Source organism: Marmota monax, unplaced genomic scaffold (assembly GCF_021218885.2).
Source record: "Marmota monax isolate L192 unplaced genomic scaffold, Marmota_monax_Labrador192_F-V1.1 WCK01_AAM20220418_F8-fsc00080, whole genome shotgun sequence".
NCBI lineage: Eukaryota > Metazoa > Chordata > Mammalia > Rodentia > Sciuridae > Marmota > Marmota monax.
In genome coordinates this window covers 3,105,577-3,132,081 of record NW_026694750.1, presented here as the reverse complement: position 1 = coordinate 3,132,081, position 26,505 = coordinate 3,105,577, and the positions used below count along the sequence as shown (strand labels likewise).

General features: G+C 38.9%; 1 protein-coding gene across 5 annotated transcripts in view; it reads right to left on the bottom strand.

Moving 5' to 3' along the window:
• Rere (arginine-glutamic acid dipeptide repeats) overlaps positions 1 to 26,505 on the bottom strand; it is a 396,746-nt gene that overhangs the window by 293,580 nt on the left and 76,661 nt on the right. Inside the window, exon 1 of one of the 5 annotated variants that reach the window (XM_058572687.1) lies at positions 3,974 to 4,217. The exons of 2 other annotated variants lie outside the window; for them this stretch is intronic. The gene's annotated coding sequence lies outside the window, so the exon portion shown is untranslated. Of the gene's footprint in view, positions 1 to 3,308; positions 3,828 to 3,973; positions 4,218 to 26,505 lie in introns of those variants that run through there. 2 more of the 5 variants (XM_058572686.1, XM_058572683.1) reach the window with 2 other exon arrangements.

Below are 26,505 nucleotides of genomic sequence, written 5' to 3'. Positions count from 1 at the left end.
ATTAGAATTCGGCAGGCAAGTCTAAGACCCAAATCACCATTATTTGGAATCAAATAACATGGTCACAACAACAACAAAAGACTTAAAAATGAACTTTTGAAATAATCTGTTTGAAATGGACATAGGATACCTCTTTATTTCCCTCTTTTTTGTTAAAGTCAGCACTCTCATGGCCAAACTAAATCTTTTTTATTTTCTCTAACTAGAGAAAATATTTTCCCACATCTTCTACACATGTTGTACTCTTTTTTTCCTCATTTTAGGTTAAGAAGGATAATTTTATCCATTAAGTTAAAAAAAATAATATCCCCATCTAAGCTAACTTTCCTTTCCACCACACACCAATCCCCTATACCACATCCACCAGTAAAACAGTACCAAACTAGGTTTATTTATAAATATCAACCCATTTGTTTCTGTGACTTCAGCTCCTTTTTAAAAGTGTACCGTACAAAAACGCTGGAAGCCTGTGATAAAGACAGCTCTAGATAATTTTATCTCCTCAACAGCAAAGGGGACAGTAAGGAGAACTGACCACTGAGAAAACAGGTTATTCATAACATAATCTGCTTCACCCTGCAAGGCCTGACTTTATTACAAGTCTGTATCCAATGATTTAAATCCAGCTAGTGCAGTGGTGCACACCTGTAATCCCAGCTATTTGGAAAACTGAGACAAGAGAATCTCAAATTCAAGGACAGCATAGGCAATGTAGCATAGAGCCTATCTCAAAATTAAAAAGAGCTAGGTATGACATATCTCTGTGGTAGAGTGCCCCTGGGTTCAATCTCCAGGGCCTAAAAAACACAAAATTTCAAATCTATCCGGTGTGTATGTGTGTGTGTGTGTGGGGGTGGGTGTATACACGTTGGAGACTAAACCAGCGCAAACCAATCCAATTGGGGGGGGGGGGTATATGGAGAACATGCCTTTATTTTGTTTATTTTTATATGGTGCTAAGGATCAAACCCAGTGCCTCACACATGCTAGGCAAGCGATCTGGCACTGAGCTACAGCCCCAGCCCCCAGTCCACAGTACATACTTTGTAATAACTTGGAGCCAATAACATACTTTAAAATTTAAGGTTGTCCACACATGCCCCTGGACAGAGACATTTCTAAACCCTTCTATACTCATCATCCAGCCCATGGTGTCTCTCGGTTCCTTTGTACACTCTAAGAAGAAGGGGGAAACATTCTAACCATGTTATGCCATTAATACTAATGTTTATTTGTTCTGAGTTTTACAAACTAACTCTAGACTAGGAAAACAAAGACCTATCCCCTTTTTTAAGCAAAAACATTGGTTTCCTATTATAAGTGGATGGTTCTATTGGCTTCTTGGACTACACAACTGCAAGCAAAGCCCTTTGATGATGGAAAAAACCCGTAAATGTAATACTTATTAATAAGGTACATCATTTATCAGTTTCCTCAAACCAAAAATAATTCTCTCACAAATGAACTCTCACATGAATAAATAAAAGCTTGTCTTGTTCTATCATTTGCTTAAAAGAAAAGTACAGTGGCCATGGGAGGAGGATTAAGAAACATAGCCAGCCAAATCCATAAAACCTCCAAAGTAAGATAAAACTACCCTGCCGGAGCAGCCAATGCATTCTGACCTAACAACTGTACACAGTTGCACTAATTAAAATGAAAAGCTAGTCTGCATAACACACAAGCAGTTCACTGAACTGCAATGACAAGTTGACAAGGTTCATCATCTTGCCCTTCTGTTCCCTAACCTACGATGTAATTAAAAATAATAATAATAAACACAAAAATACACACAAAGCTGAGGGGTGGGGGTTTGTGTGCACGCACATATACAATCAAACATTTCAGAAATAATCACAACCACGTAGACTGGAACATATCCAATAAACTATAAACACACACGCACACACACAAAGGAAGTGGTTCAGCTACATCACACTAGTTCTCTCCTCAATTCATAAATGGAAAACCACAAAAACAAGACAAAAATCTAAAGGCCTTTTTCTGGAAACCTTACAGTGAATGGATGTGGGTTAAGTCTTTATGTTATTGAACAGTTCTCATTGATGCATCACTTTCAATGACCACAGGGAAGGAAAAAGTGTAATCTTAGTCAATTCTATCATGCAAGGAGATCAAATAACATTTCAAACACAGCCAGTCAAGCCCCAGCGCCTGCCAGAGTACAATGAGCACTCAAGGGCTCTGGACTAAAAACCACCTTTCACTAGTCCCAGAGATCTTTATAAAATAGTTTAAACACAGTAAATTACAGAGTTGAAAAAAATAAATACAAGCACCTAACTGGTGCCCTCACATTACTGTGAAACTGCTGTTCAGCAGTCCTTGTGTTGATTTACTAGGTAATGTAAATATTCAAAAAGGCAACTGCCTCTCAGGGCCCAAATCCACATGCTTTAAAATGCAGAGTGGGTGTGCTTCTGGAAACAATTGCCCATAGAGCAAGGGGCCTCCATAGGATATTGTTCCCATGTGTAAGGTCTCAAATCATGTCTAATTTAAAGTTGGAGTTTGGGGGTGGGGGGAGGGCTCAGTACAGTATTTTGGACACAGAATTTTCCAAGATTTTGTCACTGTTTTCTACTTCTACTCAGAAATCTCAATCTTTAAAGAACACATGCATACAATTTCAAAGGGAACATGTAATCTATTGACCCCTGTATTCTTTCACATACCACTTTTTAGATTTTCCATATGGCTGAAAGGAAGACTCTAGCCAAACAATGCCCCACGGAGTGCAATGGCACATGCGCCAGGGAGGCTTAAAGACTGAGAGTAAAACAAAGTAACCTATTACGTGAGTTTTTCTCAGCAAACTGAAAGTGGTCGAGCAGGTCTCCCCAAGGCTTCAGAGAAGGAGATCTGAGTCAACAAGGGGAAGAGGGGAGGGTAGCGGGAAACCCCCACACATACATCTCCCTTCCCTCCTACGCCACCCCCCCCCAACACACATATAAGCACACAATTTAAACTTGAAGAAATCTTCAAGACTACCCCCTTGCATTTTGGCTATTCTGGCAAAATAACCCTGTTTTGGCCCAAAAAAACAAATTATATTTGGGCTTTAGTAGCCCCACATTACTTCATAATCGAATCGAATCTTATTTTTAAGCTTCAATTTACTTCACTATAAGCAATGAGGTTTTCAAATCAAACAACTACTTTAGCATTATACAGGCTTTCCTTTCAGAAGAAAATGTATATACACATTCATATAGTGCTTTCTCTGCCCTAGAGATATTTTCTGTTCGGTTTAATTGAAATTTCCAGAGTTTGAGGCAACTAACATGCTAGGAATCCAAACGGAGACACGATGAATCCCCGCCACCTATTGCTGGAAAACCACTGACGTTCTCGATACTCGAATTCATCTTTCTGGGGTCAGCTGGACACTGGAACACCCACCTCCGAGAGCGCCCGCGCCCACGCTTGCCCAACTTCCTGCCCGAAACCGCTTCGCCCTCCCGGCACGAGGCCGCGGGCCACTTGCCAGCTGCAGGTCGGCAGCAGGGGCCGAGCCCTCCCGCGCTCCTCCTCTGCTCAGGGCCAGCAAAATCCCTGCGGGGGCAGGGGCTGGACGGTGGTGCGGAGTGGTGAAATTCACTCGCCAAACAAAAGGAGGCCCGCGCGGCCGCAGGGCAGCGCCGAGTGCCCGCAGGTCCCGTGGCTCGAGGAGGGGGTGGCTGGGCAGGGCTCTGCCCGCGGCTGGAGAATGCAGCCGCTCCGGCCCACGCCTGCTGCCCGTGGCCACCGCGCTCTGCTCCCGCACCTACAGCCCGGGCGGCCGGGCCAACACTGCCACTTGCCTGTGACCCAGACACAGAGGGAGAAAGAACAGCCTCCCCGAGACAGCGGCGACCGGCAAAACCCGGACTGGAGCCCGGCCGGCTCCGCGCGCGCGCCTCTGCCCGCCACCGCTGTGGGCGCGCGAGCGCGCGTACACACACAATACCTGCTGCAATTTTATCTCCTTCCTTGCTTAGCCAGCCTCGGTTCCCCTCATTCTTCCCTCGCTTCCCGACAGCCGGAACTGGGAGGCTGTGTGATTGATGGCAGCTCTTAATAGCGTGGTCAGCTAGAAAATGCATCTGCAAGCAAGATATTAAAGAGGCAGCGCATCCCTGTGAGTGATCAGCAGTTCACACATCCTAGAACTGCCTCTGCTTCTGCCAGGAATAATAATGCCAACCACTTCTGACGTCTAACAAATGCAGATGAAACCAACAACCATAGACAAGCCAAACATTTGTTTCAATGATGCATAGGAGAAAGCAGCATTGGTGTCAAAACAACATTTCCGACCCTAATTTTCTTTACAGTTTAAGAATTCTTTGTAAGTCATTTGATATAAAATCTCTCCAAACCCTTTACTTCACGAAAATAAAGACCCATCTGCTAGACAAGACACAGCTTAAGTTGGGCTTGACTGAAATTCATCTAATAAGGAAGCAAAATAAATGCACATTCCTTACCATGTGGCTTTAAATAAACATGTAACTCACTGGCTACTACATTCCAGACTCCCTCATTAATTCCATTTGTATATGCATGTAAAGACAATTTCCAATTGTTAACTCCCCCCCATTAAGTCTTAAAAATTCATCAATTTACCATTATATATAATTATAATGCACTAATTTTTTCAAATGGAAAACATCAACATGCTAAATCGCATTTATGTATTGCCTAGTAGTAATAGCCAAGTTGTTTTGTGTGTGTGCTGTTGGGTTTTTTCTTTTTTTGGTACCAGATATTGAACCTAGGGATGCTTTACCACCGAGCTACATCCCAGCCCTTTCTTATTTTGAGACAGGGTTTCTCTAAGTTGCTTAGAGCCTTACTAAATTGCTGAGGCTGATCTTCAACTGGCAATTCTCCTGCCTCAGTTCCCCAGTCGCTGGGTTTAGAGGGTTGGGCCACCATGCCCAGCACCCTTTTGTCCTCTTAAAAAATTTTCTTTTAACAAAAAAGGATTCTCATAGAATATGAATTCAAAATACTCAGTATCAGCCCAAATTTAAAAGTTACAAATTCAACATTTGAATGATCGCTTTGGGTACCTTTACTGTATATTATACCTTGGACTTTCCAGGCAAGTTTCAAGGAACTCTCAAATAGCTTTATAAATGTTAATTAGACTTTTCAAGGTCCCTGAAAGTTGTTGAATTATTGGGCACCCTCTAACCAATAAGCAGAGAGATTCAGACAGATTAAAGTGATTTTCTAAAGTCTCTCAAAGAGGAAGCCCACAGGCCCTTCCTCTTTGGTCCAAATAACCAAACTGACAGGCATGTGTGCTATTTAAAGACCATTCCTGCATTTTAAAATAAAGATCAAGTTATTCTACAGAGACTGGAATATCTAAAACTAATAGCATATATCCTGAGAGCAAGAGTGAATGAAGCACTTCTAAGCCATCCTGAAAGGTGGCTATCATTGATACAAACAAGGAGGTGACTATAGTGCAAATCTAGCCGTATCAACTCTACTAAACACTCTTCCTCAACAAAACCATCCTGAGGTTTAAAAAATATGCTTTACAATCAAGTGGCTTTGAGATCACTCCACATATCTAAGAGATGAAATTCATCCTAAGGCTTGCCTACAAAATCTCCTCCTGTACCTGGACTCACTTCCATTTTCTTACCAACTATATTCAGGCTTGTAGCAAAGTCTGAGGAGAGTTTGTTTGGGTTTGTTCGTTTTTCCTCCACAAACCATTTAAAAAGTGCTGGTTTATACTGAATTGAAAAAGGCTGGTAAGAACTATCAAATTTCTAAATTCAGAATTCATACTGTACTTAGCCTCTGAGGGAGTCTAAATGCTTTGATGGCATTTTATTACACAAAGTCTTTTGTTCTTTCTTGCATCTTCTGCTGATCTAATCCACCCACATCTACCACCCCACCTTCCAGCTACACCAGTCCTTCTATTCCCCCCAGGTATTAGAATTCCTACCTGTAGTCTGCATTGCTTCTTCCCACTGAACAGGAATAATCTCCTGGCCTCTCTACCACATACACAGACAGGTTAAAGCCTGCTCCCGCCTTCAAATCTCAGGTCAAATACCATTTTTTCAGAAAAGTTTCCCCTGAGGACATATTCTGGGTCAAATTCCTTTACTGTAAGTCCTCACAGAACTGTGTTCCTTTCCTTAAGAGCATTTATCTCAGTTTGTAATTCATTGGCGTGATTTTCTGATTAATGTCATAGCTCCCTCTAGAAAGAGTTCCATTAGAGAAGGTTCTATACACTTGCTGTCATCAAATTCCAGTGTCAAGCACACAGATCTGTGGAATGATAAGTGAACTGAAGGCAACGACCCCATTTTACTCATTTTGTATATTCTCTCTATGTTTCTTGGCATGAAGAAGCCTATCTCAAACAAGCAAGTAGCATCTATGCAAATAAATATGTCTTCTACTAATCTTCATAAGTCTAGTAAAATAACTTTTATCCCCAATTTATGGAAACGTAAATAACTGTGCCTAGGATTAATCATAAAAACCCTGATAATTTAACCAGGGTCCTATTTGCAAGCTATGTTTTTTTAAGAGTTGATGAGGTACAGAAGCCATCATTAATGTACTCAAGTCAAGCTTTTCCTACTTATTGGCATTTAAACAATATGTAGACAGAAGCAGGTAAACTGGCAGACCAATAAATTTTGCACACACACTGAGTAATACAAACAAAATATAAAACTTGGAAAGCACTTGTACACCTTGTACACTAGTTTGTCTTCAAGCTTTTTGGAATGCAAAAGTACTACCAAATTCTTCTCCAAAGAGAGGAGTTAATCCTCACCCCTCTTTGGCACTGAACTTTATTTGCATTTTTCTCCTCTTCAAATAAAAAGCCTCTATGTTCCTGAACATGGAAGCTTACATAAGAGCTCTTTTCACCTGAGGGCTTCCAGTCAGTGGTAACAAACCGTTCCAAACCCCACTCACATTCTTCAAAGTTAAGAACTGATTTTAAGCACCATTAGAGTGAATCTGTAAATTGAGGAATGTGCAGAGCAGAAATGGAAATTAATACAAGAACTACAATTTTTTCAGGTGTTTTGCATCTAAGAATATTAAAAATGAAAGAATAACTGTGTAAGATGAAAAAATATTAGATTTAACCCACCCCCACCCCCCTAATTAATACACATTATTGCTGTGAGTATTTCATTTGGCATTGCTTGGCTACTACATGATCTCTCCCTGGCCTTGTCTGGCATTGCTAGCTTTTGTCCTGCACTCCATTCCATACAAAGTCCACCTCCTGGTTTCACAACTCCCTTCATTTATCAAAACAACCCTGTCAACTTGAGTACCATTAACAGATAATGAGAGGAGACAACAGATGCAGTTAGGAGCAAAGCACTCCATATTCTACAGGCCTCAGCATGCAGCCAAGTGAGCTGACATCTGACTTTATCCTAACAAGTTATAATTAAATCGAAAGTCTAGTTAAACTAACATTATAGCTATGACCAGGAACTACCAACAAGGGAAATGAGAAGTATAACCTTAGCACTAGGTTTACAGGGCCCAGGTTTTTCCAGATCCTGATCCTAAAAAACCCTGCATCTACTCTGTCCACCACTGTCACAGTAAGGAGGAATCTTGGCCACATCTTCTTAAGATGGCCTCATTTGGCCACTACCCAAGACCACCAAAGGGAGAAGAGTGCATTTTTATGTGACAGTTTATAAACAGTAATATCATCTAATAATAACAACCGAAGTCAACCAATTGTAACTATCTAGATGAGACAATCAACATTCTAATAGTGTTATCTAATGCATTCAAACCTAGCAACTTGGCTCAAAATTGTCAAAATGTCAGAATACCCAAGTAAGCAAACAGTAACTGAATCAAGATAGCCATGTTTGCACAGTACGCTAGAAGGTTTTATGTTACTATGCAGAATATGGATATAGAATTTTATGCAAACTACCCTCTCCTTTCCCTTTGCACTCACCAAAATGTCACCTCTCAGAAAACAAAAACTGAAAAAAGAAAAATCTTTTAGAAACCCTTTTAAATTTTTTTTAAACTAGAGCAGTATATGCCCCATAGAAAATATAAGCAATTCCACTTAGTACAATGAAATCTCTCCAAGTTCTCTTCTAGAATGTATGTAACATGCACACATATCTAAGAACACACATACTCATTTGTCTGAAGGTTCATCCTGTTAGTTTTTATTTCACAAAAATTCAGTCCCACTATTAATGCTATAAGGCAAATTGTTGTTTCTCTCAATTCGGATCAGACAGTAAACATCCCATTCCTGTGTACAGAGGCACAGAATTCTACAATGGTAAAGTACTAAAAGTACCAAGTCCCTAATTGAAACTGTTGCCACTGGTTTTTGTTCTCAAGATTGTTAAAACAAATTTCTGAAAGTCTTTATGTACAGCATAGGAATTCATAGTTCAATAGATTACATAATGTTGTGATCAGAGAGATTTATTCAAACTGCCTTCTAAAAAACTGCATCAATGTATATTCTTTTTTCCCCATTTTTTTTAAATATTTATTTATTTATTTATTTATTTTTTTTAATATTTATTTATTTTTTTTAGTTTTCAGTGGACACAACATCTTTGTTTGTATGTGGTGCTGAGGATCGAACCCGGGCCGCACGCATGCCAGGCGAGCGTGCTGCCGCTTGAGCCACATCCCCAGCCCTAAATATTTATTTTTTAGTTGTAGTTGAACACAATACTTTTACTTATTTTTATGTGGTGCTGAGGATCCAACCAAGGGCCTAGGACATGCTAGGTGAGCCCTCTACCGCTGAGTCAGAACCCCAGCACCACCACCCCCATTTTTTTTTATTGGTGCATTATAGTTGTTCATAACTAATATATACTTTTATCAACATGGGTCCTATACCCACACTTTCAATCTGGTTTATTGCTCCTCTGATTTTGGAGTATGTACTCTCCTAGATCCCATATCTTTCTGGCCATTCTCTGTTTCATTCAATGATTCCCCCTAAATATAAGTAGTCCTGAACATGTCTAGTCTCTTATCACACTCTGGCTTCTCTCACAAGGGAGGAGATTCACTTTCAAGCTGCATCTGTGTCAGTGATTCCAAAATTTTCTTTTTCCAGCTGAGTTTGCTTTTTAGCAACAGACCCATGTTTGCAAATGCCCTGTGGGGTCCACCATAATGCTATTCTACATACACTCTCCAATCATCTCAAATCAAATCAAATGTTCTTCTCCATAGTCCTGTTTTCTCCAACAAGGTCCCAGGATAAAAGGAAATTGTGATTTTTATCCTAAAATGCATGTGAAATCAGAATTAGCATATGAAACATAAAATACTTCTTTAGCTTTTAGGACTATCACATGACTCACATTATTTTGACAACAGGAATATAACCTTAAGTCATAGTTCCAACACAGTCCTAAACATATGCTTCAGAGCAATAAATTGCTACCAAGTATTTAAAATATTACTTCACAAAATAAGAAAGTATTGCCATTACTAAAATATATTGGGAGGGGGTAGCTTACAGCAACCACTTGTCAATTTCCAAGAAAAGAGGGCAAAAGTATGCCACTCAGAGGAAGACCTCTGGAAAGCAAAAGCTCAAAAACAATGAGGGTGGAGTGGGGATTGGATGGACTCAGGTGCACTTAACCCAAGAGCCACATTCCTAGCCCTTCCTTATTTTGAAACAGGGTATGCGTTGCTTGGGGCATCACTAAATTTCCTGAGGCTGCCCTCAAACTTGCGCCTCCACCTCTAGAGTCTATGGGATTACAGGCATGCGCCACCACACCCAGCAAGCTTTAAATATCTTTAAGGACATATTCATTTTGAATTCACCAGAGGTCTCAGAATGCATAAATGAAATTATAAAATACCAATAAGAGATATACTTGTCAAGGACAAAATACAATTAAGAGAGATTTTCTCATTGGGAAAAGTATTATAAATTTAAAACAAAACAATTTTACGAAAAAAGAGCTGGAGGACTCTGAACCCTATTGGATGTTTAGAATGAGGACCTTCATGTATCTTGAGCTCATAATATGTGATAAAATCAGTTGGGAGATTCAGCCAAGTTTATTTGGAAGCAAGCTTAAGACAACTCAAAAATGCCAGTTGAAATCACTATACCAAGAATTCAAAATATTAACTACGTAGGTAGATATCTATGTAACTAACATAATATATACAATTTCAAAACCTTGTTTTGCCCTTTTCATTATTATTCTTATTGTGTTTTCCCTAGCATTATGCCTTCAATAGACTAACTTTGTGTGTGTGTGCGTGCGTGCGTGCGTGCGTGCGTGCTGGGGATTGAACCCAGGGCCTAGCACTCTACCAACTGAGCTATATCCCCAGCCCTAGATTAACCATTTTAAAATAAAATCACACAAATCTTTTTCAAGAGAAACATTTTTAAGTGTTTTAAAAACTTAGATGAGAACCATTTGCCAGTAATGCAACCACAGGTAGCATTACTGATTCAGCTACTAATTCAGTATTTTCCTGCCTAAAAACCTATCATTTCTCTCCAGAAACGGTCCTAAGATTAATTCAAAATATATATTCACACACAGCATAAAATTTTGGTTAAAACAAAACTCAAAAGCCAGAGTTTCAAGAATGCCCGACCTAAACAACTCAGGGTGGTTTCTTTCATGTTCCTCTGCGACAAGGCGGGGGAGGGGGATCAGAGTGAGACTGTCACAAAAGACAAATACTAAACATCCAGTTCTGGAGTTTAATTTCAACTGGCCAAAAAAAGCAAATATTTAGATTGCAGGAAATACAATTTTGTACAAAATAAGAGTCAAGCTAACTTCTAATGTTTATACATCATTTGATTAATTCCAACAATAAAATCTAAACACGGATCATACCCTCCAAAGCTTACAGTGCAGCACATGAAAGCCCTCTCCAGGGCCTCTGCTAAGTTTAAACGATTATAATGTAAAGCATGTTCATTCTCATAAGTGAAAGGAAATGACTGCCAAATGCTTCCTTTACAATCTCTCCAGAATAGGGCAGGTCCTTTAAGTGAGATTTTCCTGACATTCCAATTGTAGCAGACATTGAACAAACAGAGGCACATTAAAAGCTGACCTGGTTCTATTATCTTTTATTGAAGGCCTGGCAAAGATCAGACAGGAGCCCTGTACTATTTACATTTTTTGGTGCATTAATCACTTTTATACTCAAGGGCTTTAGAAGAATTCAAAAGATTTTTTTTTTTTTTTTAATGAAAATAACCACAGGATATAACCGTAGCTATGTTGGGTCTTTTTCTCAGGAAGGTCAGAAGAGCTTTAAAAACAGGAAGTCTTTGCTATAAGGTTGAGAATGTTTGTTTTAACAGTCTAAGGTGTTATCATTACAGTTTATAGTCAGATGTTATGGAGAAGTGCAGTTTATTCTTTCCAGCCAAGAATTACTGTCCCTCAAGAAAGGGTTAAAACAGTGCCCAAATAACTAGAAGAGCACATTATCTTATTTCAAGAATTGTTATAAAATCTGAATCACATTCGTCTTCTATAAAAGTTAAATAAAAACCATACTAATAAATACTAAGAAAGCCTAGAAAAAAATTACCAGTGGGGGTTAAAAACTGACACTTGTCATTTTATACCTGTTTTCAACCAACTGCCTCATTTTTAATCATTATACTAATATTAATCATTGCAATCAAACATTAGAATAAGCAGGGCCCAATGGTGCATGCCTGTCATCCCATTAGCTCCTGAGTCTGAGGCAAGAGGACTGCAATTCAAAGTCAACTTCAGCAAATTAGCAAAACCCTAAGCAACTTAGGGAGACCCTGTCTTAAAATTAAAATAAAAAGGGCTGGGATTCTGTTCGGTGGTTAAGCACCCTTGGGTTGAATCTATGGTACAAAAAAAAAAAAAACATAGGAATGACAATCCTGGGCTAGAGTGGTGGCTCAGAGGTAGAGCGCTTGCCTGGCATGCATGAGGCACTGGGTTCAATCCCTAGCACCACATTATAAAAAAAAAATAAAATAAAATAAGAATGACAATCCTTGCTGAATACAAATTATTGCTTTAAAAAAAAAAAAACACTAATTCAGAGCTGGGGCTGTGGCTCAGTGGTAGCGCACTTGCCTGGCATGTGTGAGGCACTGGGTTCGATTCTCAGCACCGTGGATAAATACATAAAAGTCTAACAGCTAAAAAATATTTTTTAAAAAAAGCTAAAATCAAGAGGATGGGGTTATGGCTCAATGGTAAGATGCTGGCCTAGCACGTATGAGGCGCTGGGTTCAATCTTCAGCACCATATAAAAATAAATAAATAAAATAAAAGTATTATATCCAACTACAACTAAAAATAAAAAATAAGAACACTAAAATAACCAGGCAATGGTGGTACACACCTGGAATTCTACCTACTCAAGAGTACAGGGGCAGGAGGAACAAAAGTTTGAGGCCAGCGTAAGCAACTTAGCAAGAGCATATCTCAAAAATTTAAAAAATAACAAAAGGGCTGGGTGAACTCAAAGTCAAGGGTCCTATGTTTTCTCTCATATATGAAGGCCTAAGAGGAAAAATAGGGGAAAGGCAGCTGGGACAGGTAATGGAAATCTCATGAAAACAGAAGACCATTAGTATAGTAGAGAAAGGGGAGTGAGTTACTAGGTAATGAAATTGACTAAATGATATTGTTCTATTGTTTGCATGCAGGAATATAAAACAACAAATCCCACTATTACGTATGATTATAATGCACCAATAAAAATTTAAATTAAAAAAATTGTCAAAGATAACAAAGAAGAAAGAAGTCTGGGGATGTAGCTCAGTTGTAGAGTGCTTGCCTAGAACGTGGGTTGGGGTAGGCGGGTGGTGTGGGGACCTAAATCAATGCAGATTAACTAAAAAAAAAAAGTTTATCCCCAACAAAAATTATTGATTTCTGCTTTTAAGGAAAAATTTGAAATTAATTTTAAATTTCTACTAGAATGTTAAGCATTTCATAAAATATCCAACATTAAGGATGTTTTATTTCAAAAAATATAATTCCTTTTTATTCTTTGTTTTCACAGGCAACCAAAAAGAATGGCTTTCTCACTCATTAACTCCATTTTACATGAAATTAATTGTTATAAGCCAAAAAACTAAGTATTAAAATACACATATATCAATTTAAAATTCAGGGGCTAGGGGTTTAGCTCCAAGGTGAGTTCAATCCCTGCCTTCCCATATATATATGTATGCATACACACACACACACATATATTAGTTTGAAAACCAGAGCATCACAGAATATTGAGTTACTTTAAAATATAAATACAAGGGGGCTGGGGATGTGGCTCAAACGGTAGTGCACTTGCCTGGCATGCGCAGGGCACTGGGTTCAATCCTCAGCCACATAAAAATAAGAGATGTTGTGTCCACCGAAAACTAAAAAAATATAAATATTTAAAGAAATTTTCTCTCTCTCTCAAAAAAAAAAATACAAATACAAAAAGCTACTGCCACAAAAGTTTACCATTTACCCAAGGTATGCCAAAAAGGAAAATAAGTCAAACTAATTTTCTATTTGATAGTTACATCAACCTTAAAATGTTATTAATGTTTTTCCTCCAAAGCACCTCTAGGGGGTTGAACTGCCTTCATTTAGCATGAAGGAATAAATGACATCTTTTTACTTTTGGTCAGAAGGCATCCCTAGAATAACCTTATCTTTGCATAACAACTAATTCCAAAAGGATCCTACTAGTTTTCAATTTAGTGTACACTGTGCTATGTTCAGATTTCTTTCATGGATACTGGAAGACAATACAGTAATGCCTTTTGACATTTCTGAAGAAAGAAAAGTCTCCAACCTAAAATTCCATACCCAAATTGTCAATCAATTATGGGTAGAAACTAAAGATATCTTCAGACATACACAGTCTCAAAACACTTCCCATGTGTCCTTCTCAGGAAGAAATTCAACAAACAGTAGAGGGAAACCAAAACCCCATCAAAATGAGCTCTAAGGGAATGCCCAAAGGCATTATAGGTAATACCCCTTCCAAAAGCTACTAGCTCTAGACACCCAACAAGAGATCCTAGGAAGTTATCAGAGAATGAGTTATAGATTACCTAATGTTTTCCATTAATTGAGAGGCTTTTACTGAGGGGGGAGGTGCAGAGTATGCTGGGGATTAATTCCAGGGCCTCATGAGTGCTAGGCAAGCACTCTACAACTGAGCTACACCTAAAACCCTTTCTTTTTTTGAGATAGGGTGTCACGAAATTGCCTAGACTAGCCAGGTGTGGGGGCACATGCCTGCAATCCCAGGGGCCCAGGAGGCTAAGGCAGGAGGATATAGAGTTCATAGCCAGCCTCAGCAAAGGCAAGGCGCTAAGCAACTCAGTGAGACCCTGTTTCTAAATAAAATACAAAATAGGGCTGGGATGTGGCTCAGTTGGTCAAGTGCCCCTGAATTCAACCACCGGTAACCCCACAGGCAAAAAAAAAATTGCCTAGGCTAGCCTTGAACTTATAATTCACTTGTCTCAACCTCCCCAATAGCTGGGATTACAGGCATGCACCAGTGTGTCCAGCTTGGTGCATTTTATTTACTTCTGTTGAAAACATGAGACTTATTAAGAGATAGGCACATATAAAACTAAGAAATTTAAAAAACAATTATTAATTCCAGGAAAAACTAAAGAAATAGTAGAAGAAACAGAATTAAACCATAATAGAACATGTGTTTCATAAATACACACACACACACACACACACACACACACACACACTCCTACAAAAACAAAAGCATTCAATACTGATTTAATTGCAAACTGTGATGTAACCACAATCCACACTGGGAAGATGGAAGAGGAGAAAGTAGGTGACATACAAAAGCTAAGTCCTCATCTCTCCTTGAGTGAACTCACCAAGTAATGTCAAAAACAAAAAACACATGCATAAGCATGTCCTTTAGCAACATTAAGTGGGGTGGGAGGGGTGATTTTAAAAGTTAAAACAGAGTTAGGGGCTGGGGTTGTGTGGCTCAGCGGCAGATATGTGAGGCACTAAGTTCACAATTTCAAAGTCAGCCTCATATGTGAGGCACTAAGTTCAATCTCCAACACCACATAAAAATAAATAAAATATGGGGCTGGGGCTGGGGCTTAGTGGTAGAGTGCCTGCCTTGCACATGTGAGGCCCTGGGTTTGATCCTCAGCCCCACATAAAAATAAATAAATAAAGATATTGTGTCCATCTACAACAAAAAAAATAAATATTAAAAAAAAAGGCTGAGGCAGGAGGACTGCAGGTTGGAGGTCAGCCTCAGTAAATTAGTGAATCCCTGTTCAAATTAAAAATGAACTAGAGTTGTAGCTCGGTGATGAAGCAACCTTGTGTTCAATTCTCAGGATCAAAAAGAGGTTGCCTCTAAGAAGTAGAACTCTGGTATAGGGGGACCAAACAGGAAACTACTAAAATAAACAAACTTTAAACACCATTTAATTCTTGAAGTTCATACACACATATTATCTATATTAAATTAAAAAGTAATAAAATTAAGACCTTAACTACCTCTTCAATTTACTGACGTTTACTGTTGGCTTTCTAGAATGTGCTCAGTCATCTGAGGGAGAGACTAAGTAATGGGGCACTAGCCAAGGAGCAGGCATCAGACTGAACTTTGGTTTTCTTCATAGACCAATCTGTACTACATTTTGCCACCTGCCAGCAAAACTCTTGAAATTTAGGATCTCCAATCATCATCGTCATCATCATCATCATCTTAGACAAAGGAAAAAAAAACAGAACAATAAGAAAATTTTAAAATAACTGCTACAAATAACATTCAATCACTATAGTTTTAGCATACATGAGAAACTTATCACTGACATAAAGGCTTTTAAAAGCCGGGCTCAGTGGGACATATCCATAATCCCAGCAACTCAGGAGGATAAGGCAGGAGGGTCACAACTTCAAAGTCAGCCTCAGCAACTTAGCAAGGCCCTAAGCAACTTAGTGAGACTCTGTCTCAAAATAAAAATAAAAAGGGCTGGTGATGTGGCTCAGTGGTTGAGCACCCTGGATTCAAACTCTGGTACTCAAAACAAGCTATAAGACAAAATACAAATATATACCATCTAATTTCAAAGAACTTAATGTGAATTTTTTAAACAAGCCATTTGTCAATTCATGATTATGTTCCATAATCAGCTAAAGATCTTTTAAATTTTTTTTGTAATTGTAGATGGACAGCGTGCCTTTTGTTTTCTGTGGTGCTAAGGATTGAAACCAGTGCCTCACACATGCCAGGCGAGCACTTTGCCACTGAGCTACAGCCCTAGTTAAAGTTTTTTGTTTTGTTTTGTTTTAATTTATTTTTAAGTTGTCAATGGAAATTTATTTTATTTATTTTATTTATTTATATGTGGTGCTGAGAATCAAACCCAGTGTTTCACACATGCCAGGGAAGTGCTCTACCACTGAGCCACAACCCCAGCCCCTGAAGATTGTTTTTTAAAGAGAATAAGGTGGATTTTAAAAAGCGAAATTTGAGGATATTTTAAATTAATCATTAGGTCAACAGCAGCAGTTTTCAATATCAAACACAATGGTTTGACTTGGAGAATACTGCTGAATTTTAATGCTACTGTTTTGTCAATAAAAAGGGCTTTTCTTGACTTCACACATTCTCTAATAGTTCTCTAGATCCAAGTTAAAGGTTGGCAAGCAGTTTCTCGTGACACAAAATTTCCTTTAGTTCTGGTTTGTTATAACTAAATGTGCCAAGTGGCAAATTAAGATGTGGAAACACTTTAAAGGTTATGCTTTCAAAGTATTCAATGACTCAAACAGAGGTATCATTAGGCAGTAGCAAAACAAATAACTGGAATACCTATTTCATTTGCGATCTAGTAAGTTTCAGATGGTTAACTTTACAATGACCGCCAAGAGCTATTAGGATAAACTTTGAAAGGACACAGACATATATATACAGCCTAGATTTCCACTAGAAGCCTGGAAAGTAACCAGAATGTGTCCTGTTTTGGGCACTAAAGGCAATCAGAACAGCCCAGTGATTTGCACAGAAAGCACTATTGTGCTGTCTGCACTGTGTATGCTTAGTGTCCATGGGAATGCTGACATGTGCACTGCGAGTGGTGACTGAAGAGTCAATTAAGCAGTGGGAAAGGCTTGCAGCAGAAATTCAAACTAAAAATAATCCATTTACAGGACAGCAGTACAAGAAAAGCCACTAAACTATAATCAGTCTGTATTCCCAGTTTCAATAGTAAACACAGTTGTTAAGAGTGGTTAACACACAGACCATAAGTGCATGCAATTTCAAGTAAGAAACATCTGTTTTACCAATAGTATCCTCTGTTATAGTCCCAATTTCTCTGCTCCGGGAGAATCTGAGAATGAGAACAAGAGCAAGAACGACTTGTGGAAAAGAACAGTCAGTTCATTTCAGGTGATACTGTGTCTTTCATGTAAATTCCCATAATTATTAACTTTAGATTTCTAGAACTTTAGCAATTTCCTTTAAAAACAAGGTAGATGAGGCTGGGGACTGTGGCTCCGTGGTGGAGTGCTTATCAGGCATGCATGCATGAGGCGCTGGGCTGGATCCTGGCACCACATAAAACAAAATATAGGTACTGTGTCCACCTACAACTAAATATATATATATATTTTAAAAAAAACAAAAAACAAAAAACAGGGGAGATAAGGCTCTAACCTCTCATTCTGCTGTTTCTTCGTCCCCACCAAGCTGGGACAGTGCTCCTGTTTCTGATGGGTATTAAAATGAAGAAAATCAAGCAAACTACACAGGAAAAGAGCTTCTGTTTCAAGAAAAAATATGGTGTGAGCCCAATGGATCTCTGACATCATGCAAAGCACTAGTTAATCAAGGTTCACACTTGTGCGTGTGTGCGTGTGTGTGTGTGTGTGTGTGTTGTCTTCTGGAAATAAAACTGTCATTTAACTTTACCACTGTATTACTCTGGGTGATTTTAGTGGTGAATGATGCTCTCCTTGTCTGGTGTCCTAAGAGTAGGCAGCCCATCTCGTCCCTTACTAACAAAGTAACCTTGGCAAGTTTCTGTAGGCTCACCTCTAAGACTCCATATGCTCTTTAAAGTGTAACTAATAACAGTCTCAACTATACAAGGTTATCAGGATGAAGATGTTAAATAACTCAAGTAAAGCCTTGTTTTGAATGCCCAGCCCACAGGAAATGCTGAATGAATGTTAGGCGTTTATTAGCACTGAATTCGTGGACTCTGTCATGCACTTATTGCAAGGACCAGATTAAACAAAAAACCATGGCCTCCTAAATTGCCCCATCAGTAAAGTTAGTGATTCATTATTTATTTACAAAGCACATCACTCTGTAAATAAAGAGGGGGAAAGCAAACTAAGCATTTTGTTTTTCATTCTTGTTATTGACACTACTACATTTTTATATCACTGAGGAAGAACATGTCTTGACAGATGCTTCACTGGTACTGCAAGCTGAGCAACTATCACGAAAGGCAGTGCCTACCTCAGCAGTAAAACAGCAACTGCTCTATTGATTTGCCTGATTCACACTCCAGACAGTGTAGTGGAGCCACACAGTGGCCAAGCACCGTCAAGGCACTGTGAACTAAGCATTCCACCCAATGCTTTTGATGAAATGCAGTGGGGTCCACTAATGTTCTTAAGATATTAAATATCCAAAGGGGCTCAAGGTATATTACAAACAAAGTGGGGGGGATCACGAATTCATTTTCAGTAGCACCCTACTATAAATTTACTAAATTACTGAAATACCACCAATTTATACGACATAAAAGCAGAACAAATAATGGAGATTTACCATCTGTGTAATTTGAGCTACAGGAAAGGCACATTCCTATCGAAAGAAAACAAAAAGATTTCTACAGTCACAAGCACTATATTCAAATAATTTTCCTGATTTCTATTTTCTCTGAATTAGAAAAAAAATGGTACTACCAACAGTTTATGGGTCCAAAACTGCCAGTCTTCAAGACCTATTTAAATGACTACCATGTCTACTACCACTCCCAGAGTTAATCCTACCCTTCTTGATGCCACCTCTCTATCCTCCACCTTTCTCACATATTTAAAATTATTTTCTTGAGCAGGGCTGGTAGCACACACCTATAATCTCAGCTACTCAGGAGGCTGAGGCAGGAGGAACATAAATTTGAGGCCAGACTGGGTGGGTACCATACCACAACTCCATCTGAAAAAATGTTTTCCTTATAAATTGGTCTTCATGGCTACATGAAGCCACTTCACAGCACAGAGCTGTTTTATTCATTTCTGTAATCCCTAATCTTCCTAAATAATGTATTCATCATTTACAAAAACTTACTAGGCCTACTATGGCCCAGATACTTCATTCATTTAACAAAAATTTAAAGAACAAGCACTGTTCTAAGCAGGTGGAGTAAATTTGTAAACACAGGAGAAAGAATCCTGGCCTCATGGAACTTGCTTTCTGTAAGGAGAAACAACCTTATCTGATAATGCCTTATCCAGCATATCCAAAGGCAATGGATGCTAATGAAAAAGAAAACACAGGGCAATATCAGGAGGACTTAGAGCCTGCACAGGGTAAAATACTAGTACAGAGCTAAATGAGCGGTCAGAGAAGGCCTCACTGAGACATGAAATTGAAGCAGACCCTTCTAAGGATGTGAGAAAGTTAGCAAGATTGTCAAGTAGGCCTCTGGGAGAGCATCCCAGGCAGAAGAAACCAGCAGAGCAAAACCTTGTTTAAAAAACAGCAATAAACCAGTATGGCGGTGCACGTCTGTAATTTCAGCAGGGAGGCACTAAGCAACTCTGTGAGGCCATCTCTAAATAAAAATACAAAATAGGGCAGGGGGATGTCCTTCAGTGGTCAAGTGCCCCTGAGTTCAATCCCCAGTACCAAAAAAGAAAAGAAACAACAATAGCTGGCTCTGTGGTGTGTTCGAGGAGTCCCACCCACTCTGGATGCCGAGACAGAAGGATCACTTGAGCACAGTCTGAGCAACATAAACAAGACCCAAAATATAAAAGAAAAAGCAGAAATGTCAGAGGGGCTAGTACATAATTAGAATGGGGAATTAAGACACTAGCATAGATGTGAGAGGTCAGGGAATGTATTATAGGCCACTGTATGGGTGTTCTTACAACTATATGACCTCAAGAGTAGTCAAGAAATTTATGCATGAAATATATCCAGGACCTACCAAAGTTTAAAAGTGAGTTTTACTGTCTCTCCTGCACTCCACTGAGTCAAAGCTCCTCACTTTGAATTTCAATGCTCTATGGGGTCACGGCTTGGAAACTAGCACTGTATTCTCAGCCAGCTGGTTGCCATGCAGAAGTGTGCTTCCCTAAGCCCTTCACCACAACCTGGGACTTTCCTACAGACCTAAACACACAGGGTCATGATGTACAAAGGTAGAACTGGAAGAGCATATGAACCTTTCCATTCACAAGATTCTCTTACGGGTATAACTGAGGCACCTGACCAGGACCAACGGGATTTGGAGACTTGAGTCTCACACCTGCTTTCTCTCTGCTGTATGGGCTAGTGGCTTCTTTTAGAATTTTTAATTACAATCTGGCAAATATATCCTTTCTGACTGCTTAAACATGTGAGATGGATCTCCTGGTGCTAGTTAATATCAAAATTCAAAGCTAAATCATCTCAATAATGTAAATCCTCATATCTGTCTTAACAGCAGTGACTTGGAACTGAATAGTCACCTATTACTTAGTGATTATAAACAGCTTTATTTTCCATGCTAACTTCTTTCTACAAACACATTTTAAAATTTTGAGGCAGGGTTTCACTAAGCTCTCCAGGCTAGCCTCTAACTTCTGATCCTCCTACCTCAGGCCTCCTCAGAAGCTGGGATTACAGGAATATACCGCCACACTTAGCTATAAATGTATTTTTTTTTTAAGATGTTTCTTTTTTGGGCCACCTTTTCTTTAGCATTGATTGCCTTTGAATATGCTGAAATAAGGCATTATCAGATGTATTGGTCTTGTTTCTCCTTACAAAAAGCAAGCTCCACGAGGCCAGGACTCTTTCTCCTGTGTTTACAGATGTACTCCAGCTGCTTTAGTAGAGTGCTTGTTCTTTAAATTTTTGTTAAATGAATAAAGTATCTGGGCCATAGTAGGCCTAATAAGTTTTTATAAATAATGAATACATTATTTAGGAAGATTTGGGATTACAGAAAGATCTGGAGGGGCACTAGGAAATTAACCCAGGGTCCGTCTACCACTGAGTCACATTCCCAGTACTTCTTTTGTTTTTTAATTTATTTTGAGACAGGGTCTTACTAAGTTCCTTAGTCCTTCACTAAATTGCTGGAGCTGGCCTGGAACTTCTGATCCCCCTGCCTCAGCCTCATGAGTGCCGGGATTACAGAAGTGCCACTACTCCCAGCTTATTGCTTCTATTTCTACAGTTACCCTCTACTTACCAAACAATGCAGGCAGGCTACATTTCAGAATTGACAAAAAAAAAAAAAATTATTTTAAGGGAAATACGTTTAAGCACAAAAAGTTAAATGACAGTGCTGGTGCTACATAGCAAATGAGAAGAAATCATGATAGTCTGTGTAGTGAACTGATACTGATGGCTCCAAAGTGTGGGCACCAGGAGGTACAGGACAGCTGTCTTAAACCATCTATCCCAACAGCACCATACCTGGCACATGGCACTTCCCCAAAAAAAAGTTGTGAAATAAAGTGGTAGAGCCAGTGTTTGAACCTGCATCTCTCTGCTTCTATAGTTCATGTTCTATTCTATTACTAATAAGTCTCAATCTTGAGCTGTGAGCTTTTGTAAACCATTGATACCTGGAGTCTGAAAATAGGTGTCTCAGTACTTGGAAAGGTCCTCAGGTGACTCTAATGTGGGCCACACCACAGCACCAATCTACACTGCCTTCCAAAGAACAAAAGTAATCAGTAAGGTATGCTCAGGGATATTATGCTGGGGTACATGGGTACCTAGAACCAGGCAACTTCACCAAGTCTAAAAGCCGTTGGGACCACTTACTGAGATTTGAAAAACTGAAGAAATAAGTCAAGTTGTATTCTAGACAGAGGGTATAGCATGTACAGGGACCCAGAGCTAAGAGACGGCTGATAAAAATTTAAAATTCGCTTTCTTCATAGCTCTCTCACCTGGGTGACTAACTGTCCCAGTTTCCCAGAACTGAGGTATCCCCAAAATATAGAACTTTCCGTTTTAAAACAAGAAAAGTTCAAGAAACAAATTGGTCATCCTAATACTCTGACCAGAGAAAAAGAACTGCTGATATGATTACTCATATTTTCAGACACTGATTACACCGATTTATTAATATATCAAAGAGGTTCACCCTCTCTGGCCCGTATTCTTTTTAAAAGGTATAATTCACAAGACACACTAAAGGTCTCTGCTATCTTGGACTCTCCCCTTCTCTTCCCACTGGGGAAAGGCTTAAGCAAGGGAATGAGAATCATACTGGCTTTTGTAAGATCACTCTGCCTGTCAAGTGTGGAAACGAGGCTGTGGAAATGAGGCTAAGGATGCATTAGCAGAAGCAACTGAGACAGTTTTGAACCCAACAGCATTTAGTGAGAGACTGTGGCCTCAACTGGCAGCAATGAGGATCAGATCACATTTTAGAAGGCAGAATAAAAAGAACTGGATACTAACTAAATAGGAAGGTAAATCAGAGAAGAGGTAAAAACATGATGACTTTTTAGATGTGTCTTATGAGACACATGCTTGGTAGGATCCAAAAGTTCATTTGTATATTATTTAAAATTCACATTTCACCTAACTTTATAAATTACAGTTATATTTTTCAGGTTAGATCACTAAAGAGGTTGATGTTTTTCCAATGTAAAATTATAGAAAACAATATTACTGAATATCTAGAAAATTCTTTAAAAGAGTAATAATCGTTTAGATCTTCTGAGAATTTTCAAGGGTTATGAAGAGGATCTTTATGACATCTGATTTTACTTTTAAAATATGCACCTTTCTCTGGCTCAATGCAGACATTATAGCTTCACTTTCTATACTCAGCCAATCATGATAAGAATCAGGTGTGGGGGTATTTTCATGATAAAACAAAGTATTAAAAGAAAAAGGGTAAATATTAACTAATGCCTGATATGAAATAAAGAGTAAGGGAAAGGAAGTCTCACTACCTGGGTTGAACCTAGCAAAGGTCAAAACAAGGGAGCAGGGGAAACAATCGTCCCTGACACTTTCTTGGGGCATTAGCTGAAGACAGAGGTGACAGAAGGATCATGCTGCAAACTGCACAGCTAAGAGTGAGAACACAAGAGATCAACAAATTCTGTCTCAATGAAATAATTTAAATGCTTCCTTCCCCGACTCCATCCCACAGTTCTGAAGATTAAACCCAGGGGTGCTTTACCACTGAGCTATAGCCCAGTCCTTTTTATTTGTTTGAGACAGGGTCTCACTAAGTTGGGGAGGCTGGTCTTGAACTTGTGATCTTCCTACCTCAGCCTCCAGATTAACTGAGATTAAAGACATGTGCCACTATGCCTGGCAAAAAAAAGGAAAAAAAAATTTTTTTTCATAAAGTACAATTTTCTCATCCACTGTCTTTGAGAATGACTGGAATGAAACAAGCACCAGAATTCAATATGAAAATAATCAATTCTTTCTAAAGGAGTCATTCAGGCCAAAAAGGCAAATGAAAAGTGTTTGCATACATTTGCATATTATTTAGCACTTTAGAGTCTGTATCACACTGAGTAATGGGGTTGTAGCTCAGTGGCACAGTGCTCGCCTAGCACATGTGAGGCCCTGGGTTCGATCCTCAGCACCACATGAAAATAAATAAATAAAATAAAGGTATTATGTCCAACTACAACTAAAAAATAAATATTAAAAAAAATGTCCAAGAGCTTCCTACAATTGTAGAGAGTACTTTGCTAGAGAATAAAGTTTACCAATTGTAGCTCAGTGGTAGAGCACCTACCTCGCACTTGTGAGGCCCTGAGTTCGATTCTTGGTACCACATAAAAATAAATGGAAGGAAGGGAGGAAGGGAGGAAGGGAGGGAGGGAGGGAGGTTAGTTTACCAAGTAGATAAAAAGTTAAAATCTACTCCCTTCTCTTCTTCCTTCTTAAACAGAATCAATGAGCAAATCTTCATCATAAACACAAAGATAGAGATTGGGTGGACGAGACTGTATCAGTCACCTGGCTTGTCCTTCAACCAACTGCATACATCCCCCAAATCTATCCTTGCATACAGAAGGAGGGAGGGAAGGAAAGTAAGGAAGAGAAGGAAGGGCGGGGGGGACAGAAAATAAGGCACTTTAATTAGGAAGCCATGGCATCAGCATGACCCTAGTACAAGGAGAGTCCATGCCTCATTCTCCAAAGTAATTTTTCTTAAGTAATACCTTAATTGTCATCAGGTAAGACACAAAGACCTAGGTTCCAGCCTGTGAATCTGCAGGCTCAGGAGACTAGCAGGTACTGTACTCTTGACTGTGGGTGATAGCATCACTGTACAGTCCAGGAATTTGGCTGGTTTATGGAAGAAGGCATCTATTTGATTAGATCTGGCCAACTTCATACAAATGAACTAATTCTAGAGAGTCATCCTATCCATCTTCTTCTGAGACTCCATGAAAGATGTTAACAAGCCAGACCTGGTGGTGCACACCTGTAATCCCAGCAATTTAGGAGGCAGGAAGATCACAGGTTCGAAGCCAGCCTTAGAAACTTTGCAAAGCTATAAGCAAACTAATGAGATTCTATCTCAAAATAAAAAATAAAAAGAGCTGGCTGGGGATGTGGCTATGTGGTTAAGCACTCCTAAGAAAGAATGTAACAAACAAACTGGGAACTAGAGATCACAATGCAAGTAATACTTAGAAATAAAATATCTTTTGTATCCCTTAAAGTCAACATGCCACATAACTCCCTCTTTTATTTATTTTCAGTATTAGCTGATGATGACACCACACCCACTCAAGTGATCTCCTCCTGCCTCCTCAAATCCAGTAAGTAACTGGCTATTGATTCTGTATTCCCAACATTTTTCCTTTACCTTCTCTTCAAAAGGCAGTAACTCAGTTCCAATTTCACCCTCTGCCTCATTTCCTAGGACTTCCCTCACAAAGTGCCACAGCTAAGTGATTGAGAAAAAGAAACTTCATAGTTCTGGACAGTAAAAGTCCAAGATTGGTTGTCTGCAGGGTTGATTTTTGAGGATTATGAGGGAAAGATCTATTACAGGCCTTTTTTCTTGGCTTACTAATGATCCCCTCACTATATACCTCATCTTAGCTAATTATATCTGCAAGACTATTCACAAATAAGGTCACATTATAAGGTACTCAGGAAAAGTATTCTGACATACAGATTTTGGGAAACACAACTCATCCTATAACACTAGTCTTGCTGCCTCTACCTTTGCCTACCCAGAACCACATCCAATTTCCCCTTTGCTATCAAACCAATTTTTCCAAAACTCAATTCTAATAATGCACCTTCCTGCTTAAAACATCAGCTACTTTTCAATCCAACAGTAAAATGATGATGATAATACTAATATTTATGAGTTGCTATCTAGATGCCAGACACTGCTCTAAGTATTTTATATATGACAATATTCTTACAAGATTGAAACTATCATTCCTCTACTTTACAAGCAAGCAAACTAAGGGACAAAGTTGTTAACAGCATCTGTCCGATGAAGCTAAGGCCTAGATAATTTCACAAACAGAATTTAAACTCAAGTTCTGCACTCCAAAATAAAAAGCTATCTGACAATGGAAACCCAATTAATCAGTCAATAGAGTATTCCCTCTTTGACACTCTACCCACCTATCACAAACCACCCACAGCACAAATCAATTACTACTTTCAAGAAAGAGAGAGTACTTAGAAGGGAATGCTGATCTTACCTTACACCACTATTAAATCCTGAAAGTCTCACAAACATCAAATTAGTCATCCATTAACAAAATTGAAGAGGGGAGAGGATAAAACTCCAGAATAAAAACAAAAAAGAAAATTTAACTCAGCCACAACATATCTCAGGTTAGAAATGAGGATGAAAGATGAATAAACTTTTAGGTGTGTCAAATGCCTTTTGCCAAGAAGAGATTAGTAATTAGTTTATATTGAACCACAACCATTCAATCTAAACAAATAACCTCCTCCACCACCCCCACAGATCCAAGTCTAAACAGAGCATATAACCATAGAAGTAATTTATGGAGAATTTTAAAAACAGGAATATAAACTCTGAAAAATGTTTTTAAACACTAACTTTTTTTTGTTTTGTGTTCCTTGAATCTGCTTTAAGATGCTACCTGACAAGGTCTTTCTTGGCCTAATGTGTTTGAGCCCTATTAACTCAGATTCTGTGTGTACACTTATTTGTTATATCCAACAGAAGTAACAGTTCTTCAAATCAAGCAAGCACCT